A 19,708-nucleotide genomic window follows, 5' to 3' on the forward strand; every position below is an offset into this window, starting at 1 on the left:
AACTGTAATTTTCTCCTCATCTTTCCCTGTCTCTTCTTTGGTTAAAGATTACTCACAATTCCTGGCTTTCTGTCTTTCGCCAAGGGTATTACATCATTTGGAAATTTCCTCCCCCTTTCATGGGCATTCCTCAGCCCCCTCAGGAACAATTAACCTTTTTTCCAGAGGTGCTTTAGGGTCTCTTGAATCAGAAAGCTATTCAGGAAGTTCCAGTTTCTCAAAGGAGTTAAAGGCTTTTATTCCAGAATGATCCTAGTCCCCAGGAAAGAGGGCACTTTGGAGACCTAGTCTTGATCTGTAATGTAAACACCTTTTATGAAGGTCCCTTTCTTTCAGACCTGGATTCCTCTGGCTTTTCTTGTTTCTCTGGACCTCAAGGATGCTTATTTTCATATCCCTATTCATCCCCTTTTCAGGAAGTTTTTACATTTCTCTGTTGCTTCTGGCATTTTCAGTTCTCTGCTTTGACCTTTGGCCTTTCTACTGCCCCAAGAGTATTGACCAAGTGTTTTACTCCAGTGATTCCTTTTTTGCAGGCCAAGGGAGTTGCAGGTTTTCCCCTACTTAGATTACCTGCTTTTTCAGGCATCCTCTCCAGACATTCTACTGCAACATCTTCATCTTACCATTTCTCACCTGCAAAGCCTGGGGTTCACTCTAAATTTCCAAAAGCCCTTCCTGACTCCTTCACAGGATCATGTGTTTATGGAATGCAGGATCCAGCCTGTTCAAATGGCGGCATCCTTGCCTCCTCCCAAGGCCTTAACTAGCATTGCCTTCTTTCAGTCCCTTCTTCCTCTGGTCTCAGTTAGACAGAGAATTTGAGAGCTGTAGGTTTCATGGCCTTCACCATTCCTATGCTCCCTCTAGCCAAACTCCACATGAGAAAACTTCATTGGTTTCTAAAATCAGTTTGGCTTCAGCACACACATCTAGATTTCATAGTCCTATTTCTTCCATGCCTCAGGCTGGAAGTTCAGTGGTGGGGTTTTGCAGTTGTTACTCAATCCAGAGCTCCCTTTTCAACCTTCACTCCCTCTCAGGAACTGTTCACAGATGCTTCATATGAGGGATGGGGGGTTTCCTTCAGCTCCCTAAAAGTGCAGGGCCTATGGTCACTTCAACAAGAGACCACATCCTTGTCAGAGATGAGCTGTTCTGTTGGCTGTTCAAGAATTTTATCCTATTTCATTCCAGTGCCCCTCAAGGTACTGACAAGACGGTACTACAGTTGTATAGTATGGCAGCAAGCAAGGTCTTATCTCCTTTGTAGGTTAGTACTTCAAGTATGGGAGCTAGCTGTCTAGTATCAAGTGGCTCTTCAGTTTCATTCCCTCAGGTCAGAACATTGTGGCAGACTGATCAGGCCCATATCTCCCTTTTTTCCCAGACTGTATTGGTTCCCTCTTCGGCATTTAGCCAAGGACAGTCATCACAGGTTACCTCACAGGGTGGACCTATTCATACAACGCAAGGGATCTCTCATCCATTCCCACCTGTCCACTCTTCAGCTGGCACTGTGGGTGATAGGATTTTGATTCAGTATTCACCTTTTTTCTTGAGCACGTGTAGGGTCTTGAGGAGGCCAGGAAACCCACAATTACAAATCCTATTTATCCAAATGGAAGACGTTTTCTATTCTCTCTTTCTCGTAACCTGGCTCCACTTTCTGTGGATGTTTCTTTGTTTCTCTTTTGTCTGCATGAATTACTCAATGCTGGGTTGGCATATTCTTTTAAGGGCCACTTGTCCGCTATTTCTGCTAGTCTGCCTCTCTCATATCTTTTAGCTTCTAGATTTGAGGCTAAACACTTTCTTAAAGCCATCATTCATATTAAACCTCCCAGGAAGCCTGTCCCTTCTTATTGGGACTTTAATTTTGTTTTGGAGAAATTGACTCATTTTGAGCCTGCAACTTCAGCATCCTTGTAGCATTGTTCTTGGAAAACTGTTCTTTTGTTGGCCCTTCTGCCAAGCAGGTGTCTTTGCTTCAAGCCTTTATGGCTGTCCCCCTTTTTAGTTTTCCATAAGGAGAGAGTATCCGTTCGTACTCCTTTTTATGCCCACAAGGGGTGTCATTTGCCCACTTTTTTCCTTCTCCGCAGTCTGCTAGTGAGAAGGTTTTGCACAGTTTGGATGTGCATAAATTGATTTTATTTGGATAAGGCTTAAGCGTGTCACAAATCTCAACTGTTTCTTTTCACCCTAGATCTTTGGGATGAACTGTTTCCAAGCAAACTATTTCTTCTTGGATATCTAAAGCCATTTATTTTTGTTCTTTTCAGGGCAAGAACCTTCCTCCGTCTGTTAAGGCTCATTCTACTAGTACTATGGTGGCTTCTGCTACTTTTTTTTCAAGGGTTTAGATACTAACTCTATTCTTGAGGCAGCTACCAGGACTTGTGTGCATACTTTTACAAAGCACTATCAGTTGGATATGATATTCAGGACTAGAGGTGGTTTTACTAGGGCCATCCTTCATGGGTTCATAGAGGGCTCTGCTGATCCTTCCTCCTCCCTCTCTTCATGAGCTTTTGCACTGTCCCTAATGTAAGGAGTACTGCAACAGTGAAATGGAAGGACATAGTACAGTTGTGTAAAGCCTTGCCATAATGATAGATGTCCTTTTCAGTATTGCAGCATTCACTTCCTCTTTCCTCCCACTAGTTATTTTCCTTTCTGGATGTGCCTGGTATCTCTGTAATACTTGGATTTGTGATGTTCTTCTTGTTTCACTGTTGCAGTCGTTACATTTGGGTAATCTGCCGGCAGGTTGCCCTCATTCGGCCTGAATTCCAAAGTCTTGGGTCCTCCGTCGGTTGCTGTCTTCTCTTCCATGACGTCTGATCGTCAGGGGTATAAAACATGCAGCAGACATCATTTTCTTTAGTTTTTCTTGCCATTCGGTGCCCGAAGCATTTCGCAAGTGCCGGTCGGCCGACTACTGAAATATTCGAGTTTGAGTTTCAGAACCGAAGTCTTCACTAAAGCTAAGTACCCCATTGGGGAAACTTTTTTCTTGATTTTTACCGATGGCAGAAAAAGTTAATTGCATTAATTGTGGGAAGCAAATACCTCATAAGGATTTCCATTTATACTGCATTCCTTGCCTAGGCCCTGATCACAACTTGCCTGGCTGTCGATTTTGTGCTAGATTTAACCAACGCACTATTAAGCGTCTGTATATTTTTGCATCAAAGTATTTTGGAAACCGATTTAACTACCCAAAAATGTCGTCTGATAGCAATCAGACTACTGGAGTACATAAAACGCAAAGAAAAGGACATAGAAAGGCAGTCGAGATGCAAAACCGACGAAGCTTCTAATCCAGTTATGGGTTCACCGGTACTCGGGGAGGTGCCTTCACAGCCTCTGATACCCGCTAACTTTGAGTCGCAGGCCTCTACCTACACCCATGTGGAGTCCAGCATGTTGCAAGATACTCAAGGTATTGGACCGACGGATGTATCTCACTCAGATGGGTCGGGAGCCGCTGAGCAGGCACCAGCTTCTGAGGGTGTATTCAGACCTCAACATTTGTACATCAAACCGACAACAGCTGCAAAACCAAAGACAAAAGCAACTTCTAAACCTAAAAAAATGACGCATGAGCCACGTGCACAGGCCTCTATGCCTAAAAAACAGATTATCAAAATGGCTGAAGACCTTATTACCTTGATCAGGGGTACCCATCCCCCTCCAGATAAGAGGCCTACGCAAGACACTGATTATGAATCTTCAGATAAGGTTTCTATTTCTTCTGATTCCTCTTTTGATCAGGAATTGTCTATACCTCCCTATGAGGATTCTGATGCTGAGGAGTCTCTTCCATCTTCATCTTCTCCTGAGGATTATTCATTTGGAGAAACCTTGCATACTTTGAGGGAGCATTTTCACTGGGAGAGTCAAGACTTCTCAGAATCAAAAAAGAGGCTCAGGGATTTCCTTCTCCCTCAGCACAAGCCTTTAGCCATTCCTCCTGTTTTAGACATTGTGGATGATGTGTTTTCGGAGTCCAGCTTGACCCCTGACTCCTTACCTCCGGCTCCAAGTAAGCCTGACAGATATCACAGAGACCCCGACTCACATACACTTTTATTTAGAAACCCTGCCGCTGATCCTGAAACTTTCACAGGGTCCAAAGGGAGTTAAGGCATCAACAGCAAAAAACCCTACCCCCTCTGACAGAGATTCTAGGGCACTGGACAGATGGGGAAAAAAGGTTTATACATCTGCAACCTTGGCAGTCAGGGCCTTAAATTGTCAATTTCACATGCTTAAGTACCAACAACATGTTATGGGATTGCTGAAACAAAGTTATGTTGATTTCAGAATGTGCAGAAAATAAAGAATTGCAGGAATTGCATGCAGCGGAACAAGTTGGAAAGCATACTTTGCAATGTGGTTTTCATTCTTTATAGGCCTCCTGCAGGGCCGCAGTTACTGGATCTGTGATTAGGAGGCATGCCTGGTTAAAGGAATAACATTTGCCTGATCATGTTAAAGCTAAATTGCTAGATGCACCTTTACAGCATGATTCTCTGTTTGGTATTAAGGCAGAAGAGGTTTTAAAGAAAATGGAAGACAAAGCTAAGTCTATGCAAACTGTTAAAGATTTCTTACAAGTGCAACCACCAAGATTCAGTAGACACTGGCCTACAAAAAAGTGGTCCTTTCCTGTGTCAGAGCTCAAAGGGGGCAAATCTAGACGCCCTAAGGGTTCCCAGGTACCAGGCTCAAGACTCATACAGGTCAGAGCAATGGGGCGCATCCACCTCCAAATTGGAGGAGATAAAGCACAAACCTATAGAAAGCAATCTCAATGACTTCCCTCTGCCTACACCAAGCTCTTATCTTTTGGCAGCACCCATAGGGGGAAAATTTGCACTTTTATACTCAAAATTGGCAGTTAACTCAGGACAAGTGGGTACTAAACATCGTATCACAGGGATACAGATTCCATTTCCACACTCTGCCAATGAAAAATGGTTGGCCAGATCTGCCAAAAAATCAATGGGCAGAGGCACAGAAACAGGTTACGTCCCTCATGGATATGGGGGCCATTCAGACAGTACCAGAACAGGAAAAAGGACACAGTTTTTACTCGACTGTTCTTGGTACCCAGAAAGGACAAGGCCTGGCGGCCAATACTGGATTTATCGATTTTGAACACATACCTGGACATTACAAAATTCAAAATGCTCACCTTGCAGCAGCTTCTGCCCATGCTGGGCAAGAATGCTTGGCTGGTGACTTTAGACCTAAAAGAGGCATACCTGCATGTCCCAGTAAGACAGTCGTGCAGAAGATACCTCCGATTCAAGCCTGGCTTAATGCATTACCAAATGTTCATCGTGCATACAGCTGCAGTCATAACAGATGGGTTCTCCTGCCGTCAGGCGGGTCCTCAGTCAGCCGAATTCCAAAGTCTAGGTCCGGCGTCGGTTGTCGTCGCTTCTTCCCTGACGTCAGTGCGACAGGGGTATAAAAGAACCAGCAGACACCATTTTCTTCAGTCTTTTTTGCCGCGCGGTGCCCGAAGCAGAAGCAGTTCGCAAGTGCCGGTCGGCCAGCTCCTGAGATTACAAAAAAATTTGGAACCGAAGTCTTCTTAAAAGCTAAGTACCCCGTTGGGGAAACTTTTCTTGCCTCAGACCGATGTCAGACAAAGTTAATAATTGTATTTCTTGTGGGAAGCAAATACCGCATAAGGATTTCCATTCCCTCTGTATACCTTGTTTAGGCCCAGACCACGACGTCTCGGTCTGTCGTTTTTGTGCTATATTCGACAAACGCACTGTTAAGCGTCGGGCGGAGTTCGCCCAGCATTATTTTGGGAAAGCATTTAACTATACTATGTCGTCAGATACTCCGACTCCGGTTTTGTCTAAAAAAAACGCAAAGACAAGGACCGACACTCTAGGTCCGCGGCCTCTACCGACACCACGCCAAAGCCGACTGCACGTGGTCCGGTTCTCAGCGAGGCACCTACGCAGCCCCTGATTACTGACTACACATCTTTGGCGGTGTCTCCTGTACCCGAGGTTGCAGGCTCCTCGGCCCACACCCTGACTACAGATACCGAAGCCACGCTTGGCATTGAAACACAGAATGTGGACAGGTCCACCTCCACTCAAGGTGTCTTCAGACCTTCCCCTTCTTTCTCCATCAAGGCTTTCACCAAGTCTAAAGCAACCATCCACCCTAAGAGACCAGCTACACAGGGCCCATCTCCAGGCCCCATGCCTAAGAAACAGATGCTTAAAATGGCTGAGGATTTAATTACTCTAATCAGAGGTGCTCTGCCACCTCCGGACAAAAGACCCAGAGTGGAGGAAGATTCCCCCTCCTCTGATCAGGGCTCCATTATTTCAGAGCACTCTGATCAGGAACAGTCTTACTCTCCTTTTGAAGACTCTGATGCAGAGGAATCTATTCCTTCTGTATCCCCCCCTGAGGATTACTCATTTGGTGAAACTCTGCATACCTTAAGGGAACACTTCCACTGGGAAGGCCAGGATTATTCAGATTCCAAGAAAAGGCTCAGGGAATTTCTTTTGTTACCCCAGCACAGGCCTCTGGCTATACCTCCTGTCCTGGACATCCTAGACTATGTTTACTCGGAGGCCTGCCTTAACCCGGACTCCCTCCCTCCAGCTAAGCCTGACAGGTACTACAGGGTTCCTGACTCACCAATTTCTATACAAAAGCCATGCTGCTGACCCAGAAACCATCTCACAGGGGCCCAAGGGAGTTAAGGCCTCCATTGCCAAAAACCCATTGCCTTCCGAGAGAGATTCCAGATCCTTAGAAAGGTGGGGGAAAAAGGTATATACCTCAGCTACCTTATCCATGAGTTTCATATGCTAAAATACCAACAGTTTCTGTTATCTCAATTGAAAAGTAAAATGTCACAACCTGAACAACCAGACATGGAGTTGCAGGATTTGATGCATAGTGCAGAACAAGTGGGTAAACCTACCTTACAATGTGGTTTTGATGCTCTAGAGGCCTCATGTAGAGCTGCTGTTGCAGGCTCAGTCATAAGTAGGCATGCCTGGCTCAAGGAACAAGCCTTGCCTGATCATGTCAAAGCTAAATTACTAGACGCCCCTCTTCAAAAGGATGTACTATTTGGGGCAAATGCTGAGGAAGTATTACGGAAAATGGAGGAAAAGGCTAAATCAATGCAAACTGTGAAAGAATTTCTGCAGGTTCAACCCCCACGTTTTAGTAGAAATTGGCCTTCCAAAAACTGGTCCTTTCCTGCCACAAACAGACCCCAAAGAGGCAGATACAGGCGCCCGAGGGGCAGAGGACAAACACAAGGCTCGTACAGAGGCAGACAATGGCAAGCTCCTACACAGAGGTGGTGAGGACAACTCGCAATCTTTCAGAAAGCAAAACCAATGACTTTCCCCTTTGCATGCCAACCAGGTCTCAAATGGCAGCCCCCTTAGGAGGAAAGCTGGCACTATTCTCAAAAAATTGGCATATTGTCACAAAGGACAAATGGATCCTGAACATTATAAACAGAGAGGCTACAAATTCCATTTTCATACCCTTCCAAAAATGAAAGGCATGCCAAACCTGCCACACAATCAAAGGGCAGAGGCACAAAAGCAAATTTCAGATCTTATAAACATGAAAGCTATTCAAGAGGTACCTACGCACGAACAAGGTCAAGGTTTTTATTCCAGGCTATTTCTGGTGCCAAGGAAGGGCAAATATTGGAGACCTATTTTGGATCTTTCCATCCTAAACACATTCCTACTCGTACCAAAATTCAAGATGCTCACTCTACAGCAACTTCTTCCCATGCTGGGCAAGAAGTCTTGGCTGGTAACATTGGACCTCAAGGAGGCATACCTGCATGTCCCAATCAGACAAAATTGCAGAAGATACCTCAGATTTCTTGCAGGTTCAATACATTATCAATTCTCTGCATTGCCCTTTGGTTTATCTACTGCGCCCAGAGTATTCACGAAATGCCTGGCATCAGTAATTGCCTACTGCAGACTTCAAGGGATACAAATATACCCTTATTTGGACGACTGCCTGATCCAAGCGGACAGCAAGCACATTCTTCTAAAACATCTGGCTTGTGTAATAATGTTATTAGACTCTCTAGGATACACAGTCAACAAAGAGAAATCAAGACTAATACCCTCTCTGAAGATAATTTTCCTGGGTGCCAATTTGGACACACACACCCAGATGGCCTACCTCACGCCAGAGAAGCAGGGGCAACTAATTCAATATTTCAGAACACTGGCAAATTGCACCAGGCTGACTGCAAGGAAAATCCTGCAGGCTCTGGGATTCATGGCATCTTGCATCTTACTAATCCCATGTGCAAAGCTGCATATGAGAAAACTACAATGGTACCTAAAAACATATGGTCTCAACACAGCCACAGTTTGGAAACAATGGTACCACTAATTCCATGTCTGCAAAAGGAATTTCTGTGGTGGGCTCAAGCATGTCAAACAAACTCAGGTCTTCCATTCAGCAGGCCTCAAGCAGATCAAGTCATCACAACAGACGCCTCGGACTACGCCTGGGGGGCGCACATGACAGACCGGTGCATTCAGGGCAAATGGACCCAAAAAGAAAAGCACCTTCACATCAATCAAAAAGAAATGCTAGCAGTGATAAATGCTATTACAGCCTTCAAGGACCTTCTACAACCAGGTCAGCTATTGATAAGAACAGACAACACCACAGTTATGTGGTACATAAACAAGCAGGGAGGAACACATTCTTATCCCCTATGCAGACTGGCCATGTCACTTTGGAACATGACCATGGACTTACAAATGGAACTACAAGCGCAGTACTTGCCAGGCAAGGAAAACACGCTGGCAGACAACCTAAGCAGGAACATGACAGATCCACACGAATGGAAGTTGCATCCAAAAGCTTTTACAGAAATAATCCAAGAATGGGGAAGGCCAGAAATAGATCTCTCTGCCTCCCACAAAAATCATCAATTGACAAAATTCTGCTCAAGGATCTTCCATCCAAAGGCCTGGAGAGTGGACGCTCTCTCTTTCAGTTGGACATCGATGACAGTTTATGCCTTCCCACCTCTTCCTCTGCTGCCCAAAGTCCTATTGAAGACCAGAGCAGACAGACCAAAGATGATCCTCATTGCTCCGGACTGGCCAAGGCAACACTGGTACCCACTACTAAGGAGCCTGACGCATTCCCCACCATGGACCCTGCCTCTAATGCCTCCTCTTCTGACTCAGCACAGCTTCAAAACTCTTCACAGTCAGCTGAAGTCACTCAATCTAGCCGCATGGAAGATTCCTTAGCATCACAGCAGGCCCTGCTCTCCAAGGAGGTGCAGGATGTCATTTTGGAGGCCAGAAGGCCATCAGCTAGAAAAGCTTACTCTGCAAACGTTTTTGTGTTTGGAATGAGAAAAAGGGCCAGTGCCCTGAAAAACTGAATTTACCTCAAATACTACAATATTTGGCCGAACTGCTAAGCAGTGGACTTTCGTTCTCCTCCATCAAAATCCATGCCTCAGCCATTTCTACAGAATACAATACTGATCCACCTTTATTCTCTCACCCTCTATTAAGACAGTTCCTCAGAGGGGCTAAGAATTTAAGACCTCCAAGAAAACAACCAATACCTGCTTGGAATCTTAATTTCATTCTGGAAAAACTGACTTTGCCCCCTTTTGAACCAGCTGCCTCATCAGATTTACAATATTTGTCCTGGAAAACAGCTTTCCTTCTGGCTATCACTTCAGCTCGTAGAGTTTCAGAACTACAGGCTCTTACGGCTGTCCAGCCTTTCATCATCTTCCGTCAGGACAGAGTTTCATTATGTACCAACCCGTCCTTTATGCCTAAAGTGGTATCCAGGGTAGCTTTAAATCAGGCCATACATTTACCTACTTTTTATCCTAATCCTCAAAACAAAGGGGAGAGATTACTGCATTCCTTGGACATCCACAGACAACTGCGTTATTATTTGGACAGAAGAAAGCCTTTCAGAAAATCAGAACAGCTTTTTGTGGCCTATGCGGTAGGAGCTCAAGGAAAGTCAATATCCAAACAGACAATCTCAAAATGGATAGCCCACTGCATACGCTTTTGCTATTCCTTTCATGGCAAAACTGTACCTACAGGCATTAGAACTCATTCCACCAGGGCCACAGCCACCTCTGCAGCCTTCCTCAGAGGAGTGCCTACCAAGGATATTTTAGAAGCAGCCACTTGGAGTTCTGTGCATACCTTCTCTAAGCACTACAATCTACCATTAAACTCCAAGTCTAGAGCAGGCTTTGCCACTGCAGTCTTGCAGGGCATTTTGGCTCCTCCTAGCTCCACCTAGTGCCTACCACCCCTTTCTTAGCTTTGGGATTCTACCCATCTGTTATGACTGCAGCTGTATGCACGATGAACATAGTACAGTTTTGTACCTACCATAAATGTAGATGTTCGAGTGCTAATACAGCTGCAGTCCAGGTTACCCTCCCACCTTCCCCTCTAGGGGTATTCTTTTATGGTGTATTTGCTTGCAACTACTGTTTTTTTGATTATATTGCATTGCATTATTACATTATTTTATGTATTGCCTTCCTTGTGGGGGCACCTGACATCTGGGGCAAGAAAGACTGAAGAAAATGGCGTCGGCTGGTTCTTTTATACCCCTGTCGCACTGACGTCAGGGAAGAAGCGACGACAACCGATGCCGGACCTAGACTTTGGAATTCGGCCTACCGAGGACCCGCCTGACGGCAAGAGAACCCATCTGTTATGACTGCAGCTGTATTAGCACTCGAACATCTACATTTATGGGTAGGTACAAAACTGTACTTTTCTCTGCACTGCCCTTTGGCTTATCTACTGCGCTCAGGATCTTTACAAAGTGCCTGGCACCAGTAATTGCATTTTGCAGACAAAGAAGTATTCAAATATATCCTTACTTGAACGGCTGTCTCATTCAAGCAGAGAACAAGGACACTCTTCTACGACAACTGGCATTTGTGAAAAGGCTTCTAACATGCCTAGGGTACACAATAAACGAAAATAAATCACAAACTGTACCCGCTCAAACGATAACATTCCTGGGTGCATGCTTGAATACAACTGCCCAGATGGCTTACCTCATGCCAGACAAAGGCAACTGGCTACTTGCTTCAAACTGATGGCAACAAAAACCCAGTCTTCTGCAAGACAAATTTTGCAGGCTCTGGGCTTCATGGCATCCTGCATCCTATTAATTCCATATCCAAGACTGCATATGAGGAAACTTCAATGGTACCTAAAAAGTTTATGGAGTCAACATTCACACAGTCTGGAAACAATGATTCCTCTCATTCCCTGCTGCAACAGGAGTTTCTATGGTGGGCAAAGGCCGGTCATCAAAACATGGGAAGGCACTTCACTCTACCCCCTGCCAGCCAAACCTTAACAGATGCATCCGATTATGCCTGGGGGGCCCACATGGCAGGAAGATGCATTCAGGGCATATGGACACCAAATCACATGCATCTACATATCAGCCAGAAAGAGATGCTAGCTGTTCAAAATGCCCTAACAGCCTTCAAGGACTTACTTCATCCAGGACAACTACTAATAAAGATTGACAACACCATAGTCATGTGGTATATAAACAAGCAAGGGGGCACACACTCAATCCCCCTTTGGAGATTAGCCATGGCACTATGGGACACAGCTTTGACCTACCAAATACATCTTCAAGTTCAATTCCTGCCAGAAAAACAAAACACTCTGGCAGATGATTTAAGCAGAAACCTTATGGATCCTCACGAGAGGAAACTAAATCCACAAGTCTTCAGCATGGTAACAGAGAAATGGGGGAACCCGGACATAGATCTATTTGCCTCTCCTCAAAATTAACTGAAAAGATTCTGCACAAGGGCTTATCACAGACAAGCATGGAAAGTGGACACCTTATCCTTCAGTTGTAAAAACCTGTCAGTTTACGCCTTTCCTCCTCTGCCTCTTCTACCCAAGGTCCTCAAAGTCAGACAAGAGAAGCCAAAGATGATCTTAATTGCCCTGGACTTGCCCCACCAATACTGGTACTCAATCCTAAGTAACTTGTCTCAATACCCAGCTTGTACCTTGCCTCAAAAACCACAACTACTGTCCCAGCAAAACAACCGGATCCTGCACAATCAACTACAGACTCTGAACCTGGCAGCATGGCTACTCCTGTAATCATACAAACGACACCTCTCAGTAAAGTTGTGATGGATGTCATTTTGGACGCCAGAAGGCCTAGTACTAGAAAATCTTATGCTGACAAATGTTAGAGATTCTGTGCTTGGAATCGAGCACAACGAACTGATACAGCAGCAATACTTAATTGAGATGCTTAAGAAAGGCCTATCTTTCTCATCAAACAAAATCCATGCATCTGCCATTTCGGCTCATTACAATACAGAGTCACCAATCTTTTCTCATCCTTTACTAAAGCAGTATCTTAGAGGACCCAAAAAATTAAGGCCTCCTAGAAGATCGCCATTACCTGCATGGCACCTCAATTGTGTTGAAAAAGCTCACCCTGCCTCCATTTGAACCAGCTGCTACCGCTGATATAAAGTTCTTGTGGAAAACGGCTCTGCTACTAGCATTTACTTCAGCAAGAAGAGTTTCAGAGCTACAGACCCTCTTGGCGGTAGAGCCTTTTATCATATTTTACTCAGACAGGGTATCTCTGAGGACAAATCCTACTTTTATGCCTAAGGTCGTTTCCAGTGTGGCTCTTAACCAAACAATTCACCTGCCAACTTTTTATCCAAATCCTCAGAACAAAGGGGAGAGAATTCTGCATTCCTTGGAACGTACACAGACAGCTAAGATTCTACTTGAGCAGGACTAAAGCTCTAAGTAAAACTGAGCAATTATTAGTGTCATATGCTGCAGGATCAGAAGGAAAGGCTATTTTAAAGTAGACAATTTCAAAGTGGGTAAGCCATTGCATCCGTTTCTGCTACTTACACCATGGCAAACCTGTGCCCAAGGGCATTGGGTCTCACTCCACCAGAGCTGCAGCTTCTTCAGCAGCCTTTCTCAGAGGAGTGCCAACCAGGGACATTCTAGAGGCTGCTACTTGGAGTTCTGTTCACACCTTTACAAAGCATTACCATTTGCCTCTCTACTCTAAGTCCAGGGCAGGATTTGCCACTGCAGTGCTGCAGGGCCTTATAGCTTCACCTAATGCTGTTTAGGTCCAGCCTCCCAACCATAGCTTTGGGATTCTACCCAAATGTAATGACTGCAACAGTGAAACACGAAGAGCATAGTACAGTTGTGTACACTTACCATAAATGTAGATGTTGGAGTGTATTCACTGTTGCAGTCCAGGTTACCCTCCCACTATCCCCCTGTCATTCTACAGTTTATCTTTCCTTCTCTATCTTCCACAACCTTTGTGTTGTATTTGCTTGTAGATGAAGGTAAAGTTTATATTGATGCATATATATATATATATATATATCTATCTATATCTATATGGGTCTATCTTCATCGACATGTTAAAATAGCGAAAATGGATTAACCGACACGAGAATGTCGAAAGTCACGTCACCGCCAGAAGATCGACGAGGCAGAAGACCGATGGAGGAAGACACCGACGCTGAGAAGCTGCGATGGGGAAAGGATATGTAAGTATGCGGTAGTGACGGACGATAGGGTGCGAGTAAGGTAAGTGTGCGCTGCTGGTGTTTAGTAGGGGTAGGTTAAGTGAGTTAGGGTTAGGGCGCGGGTTAGGTGAGTGTGCGAGTAAGGTAAGTGTGCGATGTTGGTGTTTTGTAGGGGTGGGATAAGTGAGTTAGGGTTAGGGCGCGGCTTAGGTGAGTGCGAGTAAGGTAAGTGTGCGATGTTGGTGTTTTGTAGGGGTAGGGGTGGGATAAGTGAGTTAGGGCGCGGGTTAGGTGAGTGTGCAATAGACGGACCTTAGGGTAAGGGTTTGGGTTAGGGTTGTAGATAGTTGTGTATGTATGGGTTAGTGTTTGTAAGGATTTTGGTGTGCTTGTGTTGTGTGTGTGAGTGTTGGATAGGGGATGTGTTTTGTTTGTTGGTATGATGTGGGGTGTATGCGATGTCGTGTTTGTGAACTGTCTATCTTCTGGTGTCGGTTAAATGACTTTCGTTGTTTTGGTGTCGGTTAATTCGTTTTCGGTGTTTTGAAATGTCGATGTACTAAAGTAGATCCATATATATGTGTGTATATATATATATATATATATATATATATATATATATATATATATATAATATTGCTACCTTTTTGAGACTACCTGACGTCATGGAAGAGAAGACTGCAACTGACGCAGAACCCAAGACTCAAATTCAGGCCGTCTGAGGGCAACCTGCCAGCAGATTACCCAAATGTAATGACTGCAACAGTGAATACACTCTAACATCTACATTTATGGTAAGTGTCCACAACTGTACTTTCCTTAATGAGGGTGTCGTGTCTGAAGATTGTATATCCGGACATCACCTTTATGCCGTACTCTGTATGTGGGGAACATAAGTGTGACGTACGGCATACCCTTAGCAACCCAAAGGCTTTGGTATACTGGCCGGACTAAGTGTCACCCTTGGCAGGGGATCCTTATTGTAAGGAATAATGTAACAGTGAAGAGAAGGGCATCTATTGTTTATGGTAAGATTTTAAACTGTACTTTCATTTCTTGTGACAGTAAGAAGAAAGGACAACCTGTATCAAAGCGGGTTCCTAATGGTTGTCTCGATTACCTTTTGTTATACTCATCAGAATAAAACTATTCCGGGCAGGGTCCAGGCCCATTTTACCAAGGCCTTGGCTTCGTTTGTGCCTTTTTGGAAAGGACTGATTTCTAGAACTGTTCTAGAATTTGCAACTTGGTCTTCTGTATGTGCATTTACAAGGCATTACAAGCTTGATTCCTTTAAGGTCTAGGTCATACTTTGCTAGGGCCATTCTCCATTGGTGGCTTCCAAACAGTTCCACCTCCCAAACGTAGAAAGCCGATGTAATCTACCCATATAGTAATTGCTACTGCAGCAGTGATCAATTTGACGTGTAGTATAATTAAACTTACAATAACAGGACATGTTCAGATGATCACTGCTGAAGTAGCTGCTCCATCCCTACATCATCCCCATTGTTTCTTGGTGTGGTGTTTATGCCAGTGTGTGAATACTTTTTTGTTCCTAGAACTGACCTTTCAGGACTTAGCCACCATCTTTCTACTGGTAATGGAAACTCTGAAGAGCTTTTTTCGAGCTAACTGGCTATGTGGAAGGTGCCCTAAAGCTTCGGGAGAGTGTTTGCTAGTTCTTCTAGGTTGGGTAGATAATTTCCCTACTTGGGATTACCTTCCACAATATTTCTTTAATAAATGTTTCTATTTTAGTAAAATTTCATTTTGACCAACTGTGGTAGCTTTTTGTTTATCACTAAAATTTTACCTCAAAAGCTTTTTTGTTGATTTATGGGTAGTATCTGGGGTCATTGTGTTAATTACTGCCATAAAATATTTTACCTCCTAAGAGTAACTCAGACCCACAAATTCCTTTTTTTCTCGTTTTTCTGTTGACTTGTTCTAAATCTTAGAGAGAGAATACCAATACTCTGTAGGATGTGCTTATGATATTTCTTAATGCTGTTTCTACAGCACCTGATGCATGTCTGTGGTGGCAACAGTTGCCTGGTTACTCAGAATTTTCCTCCCAATGTCATTACTGAGAAGCCTCTATGTTTCCCTGGTTTAGGGATTGGGGTTTTATCATTCCTCCAATGTGGTTCTTTTATAGGGTAATGAAAAATAAAAGGAAATATATATATATATATATATATATATATATATATATATATATATATAGATAGATATGATGGTCAGTCTTCATTCATTCTTGATGAATGGGGCTCTGTTAGGATCTTCGGAACTGGCTCAGCCATTATACAGCTCGCACCAGCCAGAAAACTCTTGAGCTAAGAAAGACTCTGCCCACATTCCCCCCTATTACTTCAGATCTCATTTGCCGCTCTCAGCAAGACATGCCAGCCGTTGCTCTCAGATATATATATATATATATATATATATATATATACACACACACACACACACACACACACACACACACACAATTTTCTAGATTATACCTTGTATTTCTCAGCTGGGTGTGTTTAGTTTCTCTACCTCGTATCTCTGGTAATCTCCATTACTATTTGTTTGTAATCCCTCTCCCACCTTTATCATCATCAGTGGTAGTTCTTCATACCATTGTTAGTATTTTTTTCTTCTCTTATACCGTTTTGGTATTTCTTCTCTACCATCATTGGTAGTCCTTACTGTCCTTTTTGTATGTTTAGTTATTATCGTAGTGCTATATTTTTTAAAATGATGGAAAAGCATAAGGGCACTTCAGGATTTAAACAGTGCCAAGACTGTGGAAGAAAGATGCCCAATTCTGATCGGCATCTTTACTGTGTTTATTGCCCAAGAGCTTCTCATCTTGACCAAAATTGCTACTTCTGACAGGCCTGTAGTAACTGGGCCTTGGTCAAGCATCTGAATAAGCTAATTTTGAAGTGCTTATTAAAAATTACCTTTAGTGAAGCTTTGTCCAAGTCTGATCCCCCTAAATCAGACCCTGTCAGAAAGAAGAGTCCCTCAGTACCTGCTTCCCCCATGGTACCGGTGGCACAAAAACATAAGGATACAATTCTGACTACCTCCATGGAACTGAAGGCAAAGATACTGAAACTACAACTTAAAGAATCCTCTGCACTGACTACTGCCACTGTGGTGCCATCGGCACTGCCATCTTCAGTTTCTGGCTCAGTGCTGACTTTTCCAGTGGCATCTCAGCAGGCTTTGCCCACCCACTCTGTGCCGAAACCGGATCCGAATATTTCCCAGGATAAGATAGTTACCTTCCATAGACCCTTTTGTGGGGCAGTTTCCCAGTTCCTTTCTGGAACGACAGGAGTTCCTTTCAGGATTGTCCATTCGATTCTCCAGGAGTCTCCAAGGTAGATGCGAGATTGATGGACCAGCTGTTGGCAGACAGATATTCCTTTCCCTTCTTAGGGCCCTCTCCCTCCTGCAGTTGGGGTATCTCCTCCTAGGACTCCTTCACTGTCTCCTCTGACTTCCACCAGAGCTTCAGAGCACAGCACTGCGATCAGCTGTTCTGGTGCTATTATGCATCCCTTCCTTGGCACCGGATGTTGCTCTGACTTCTTTGGTCCCCTCCTCGTGGCTGAGACTCCACTGCCGGTTCTGAGGGTCTTGGATCAGCTCCTGTTTTTTATGCGGAGCCGACCTTGGCTCTCAGGACTTTGTCAGTTGTGGGTCCTTCCCCGGCTACTGCTTTGGAGGGTGGACCATTAGGGCAGGATGTGACCCTGGTTCCGAGGTCTTTTTTGGGTCCGGGCTCCCACTCCTCGGGGGGGGGGTCCTGCCTTTCAGGTTATGGAAAGAGCTTTAACCTTTGCCAGCTCTCAGCTGGTTCCTCTTGTATTTGAGTGTTACATTCCCATGTCTGCTTGTCCAGAGCCGACACCAATTTCCACAATAGGGCAGCGAGCACCTACGCTTCAAGTTACCCCTGTACAGAGCCCCTCTTCTTCCGAGTCTTCCTCAGAGATCCCCGCTGAGGAACCCCCCTGAACCCACCCCCCATAAGACGTACAAGAGGAAGCGTTTAGATTCCACAGAAGAATGTCACAGGACAATGATTTCGATGACTGGAATGGCCCCCCCGTCACCCCCTGAAGATGTCTCCTTTGGAGACATCCTAGAGCTCCTCAAGCAGATGGGTAACTGGAAGGCCCAAAACTTGACCTCAGATGAATCTTTGTACTTGCATGCATTCACTACTCGACCGTCTACTTCCTGGGTGACCCCACCCGCTGACTACCTTAAGCTGATCGCACTGCGGGTGTGTAACGCCCCTCACTCCATAGAGCCTATTCCCAGAGACTGGGCAAAATTTTATCACCTATAGTATTGGGCCAAAGGTTTAGCAGTAGATGCCGTGGTGGTGGTGGCTGCAGCCACCAAGAAAAATTCGCCAATGAGAGTTCTTCTGTTCATCCTCCTAACCGAGTGTCTGGGATGATGGACGCTTTTGGGAAGTGGGTCTTTGCTTCATCGACCTTCACACTTAGGTTTTTGAACTTCACGGAACATTTTACTAGACTCTAGAGAGATCTGTTTAAGGGATTATCAGATACTCTTGCAGGAGTAGTGTCTTACAAAGGTGCATGACATTCAGCTAGCCACCATGGGGTCTGTGTTGAACTCGTCCATGTGGATAATTGCACACGCAGCCGAAGGCATGACCAGAGCAGCGGGTTCCAGGTTTGCCATAAGGCTCCACACCTGGATGTGCTTGTGTGAACCCATGGAGCCCTTCCAAGTCTTCCTTCATCAATGCTCCTTTTGGCAGATCATCTTTGTTTGGCCCCAAGGTGAGGAATACATTAGCCAGGTGTGAGGATGGAAAGACGTTATCTGCTGTGAGCATTTGTTTTCCTCCTCAATGAATCCTATTCCAGGAATCAGAGGAGTGGAAATATGTGGTTCAAAAAGTCCCAGGGGCCTTTCCAGGACACATGTGGTGGCAGCTTTCCTCTGGGCAGAGGGGGGAGCTCACATGGAAGATGGTGACAGTGAGGCAGATTTGGCCCTCGAAACCAAGGTTCCAGAGACTTTCTCTGGACAGCTCTTCCAGTGCTCCTGAAAGGAGGCCCAATTGCTTACCTCTGGAAGCAGTCAGGGGAAAACTCGCTGCACTTGACAGCTTAGTAAAAAGTAAACTCTGGCACTTGGGTGCAGAGAATCATTATCAGGAACGATCACATCCCTTTCACACTTTTCTTGAGATAACTAAAAAAAAAAAAATCACCAATGTTCCACCCAGAGGGATCAAGCAGCCATAGAAGTTCAAAAGTTGCTAGAAAAGTTATCCAAGAAGTCCCACCAAACCAGATAGGATCTGGATTTTACTCCATGTTTTCTTTAGTGCCAGTGAAGACGGGGGGGGGACGGGACTGGAGGCTGAAATTGGACCTCGGCCTTCTGACCAAGTTTGTTCAGCAGACAAAATTCTGAATGGTGTCAGTTCTGTCTCCTTTCCCCTTTCTAGGGGAAAATGATTGGATGTGCTCTATAGACCTTCAAGATGTGTATTACCACATAAAGATGGACAAATGCTTAAGAATGTATCAGTGCTTTCAGCTAAGGGCCAGTCATTTTCAATTCAGAGCGCTGCCCTTTGGCCTCACCACAGCCCCCAGAGTGTTCACCAAATGCATGGCAGCAGTCATGGCTCACGTGATACTAAGTGGATTCCGGGTGTTTCCTTATGTAGACTACCAACTCCTCACCGCTTCTACCAGGCATCTACAGACTTCATCAGGCAATTGTTCAGTGTCCTGGGCGTAACAGTCAAAGAGAAGTCACAGCCGTCTCCCAGTCGGGACCTAGAATTCATAGCAGCCTGCTTTAACACATTTTCGTGTATAGCTTCTCAACCCTTTCATAGGCTTCAATGGATAAGATCTCAAGTACAGCTCTCTTTAGTAAAAAAAAAAAAAAAAAAGTGCTTGCTCTACTTGTCTTTCAGGCCCTAGGATCTATGCCAGTGACCATCACCCTGGTTTCCTTGGCAAGATTTCACATGAGGATACTTCAGTGGCTTCTGGCCTCCCAATG

This window comes from Protopterus annectens, chromosome 14.part0, assembly GCF_019279795.1.
Source record: "Protopterus annectens isolate FY-2018-M chromosome 14.part0, PAN1.0, whole genome shotgun sequence".
NCBI classification, from domain to species: Eukaryota; Metazoa; Chordata; order Ceratodontiformes; family Protopteridae; genus Protopterus; species Protopterus annectens.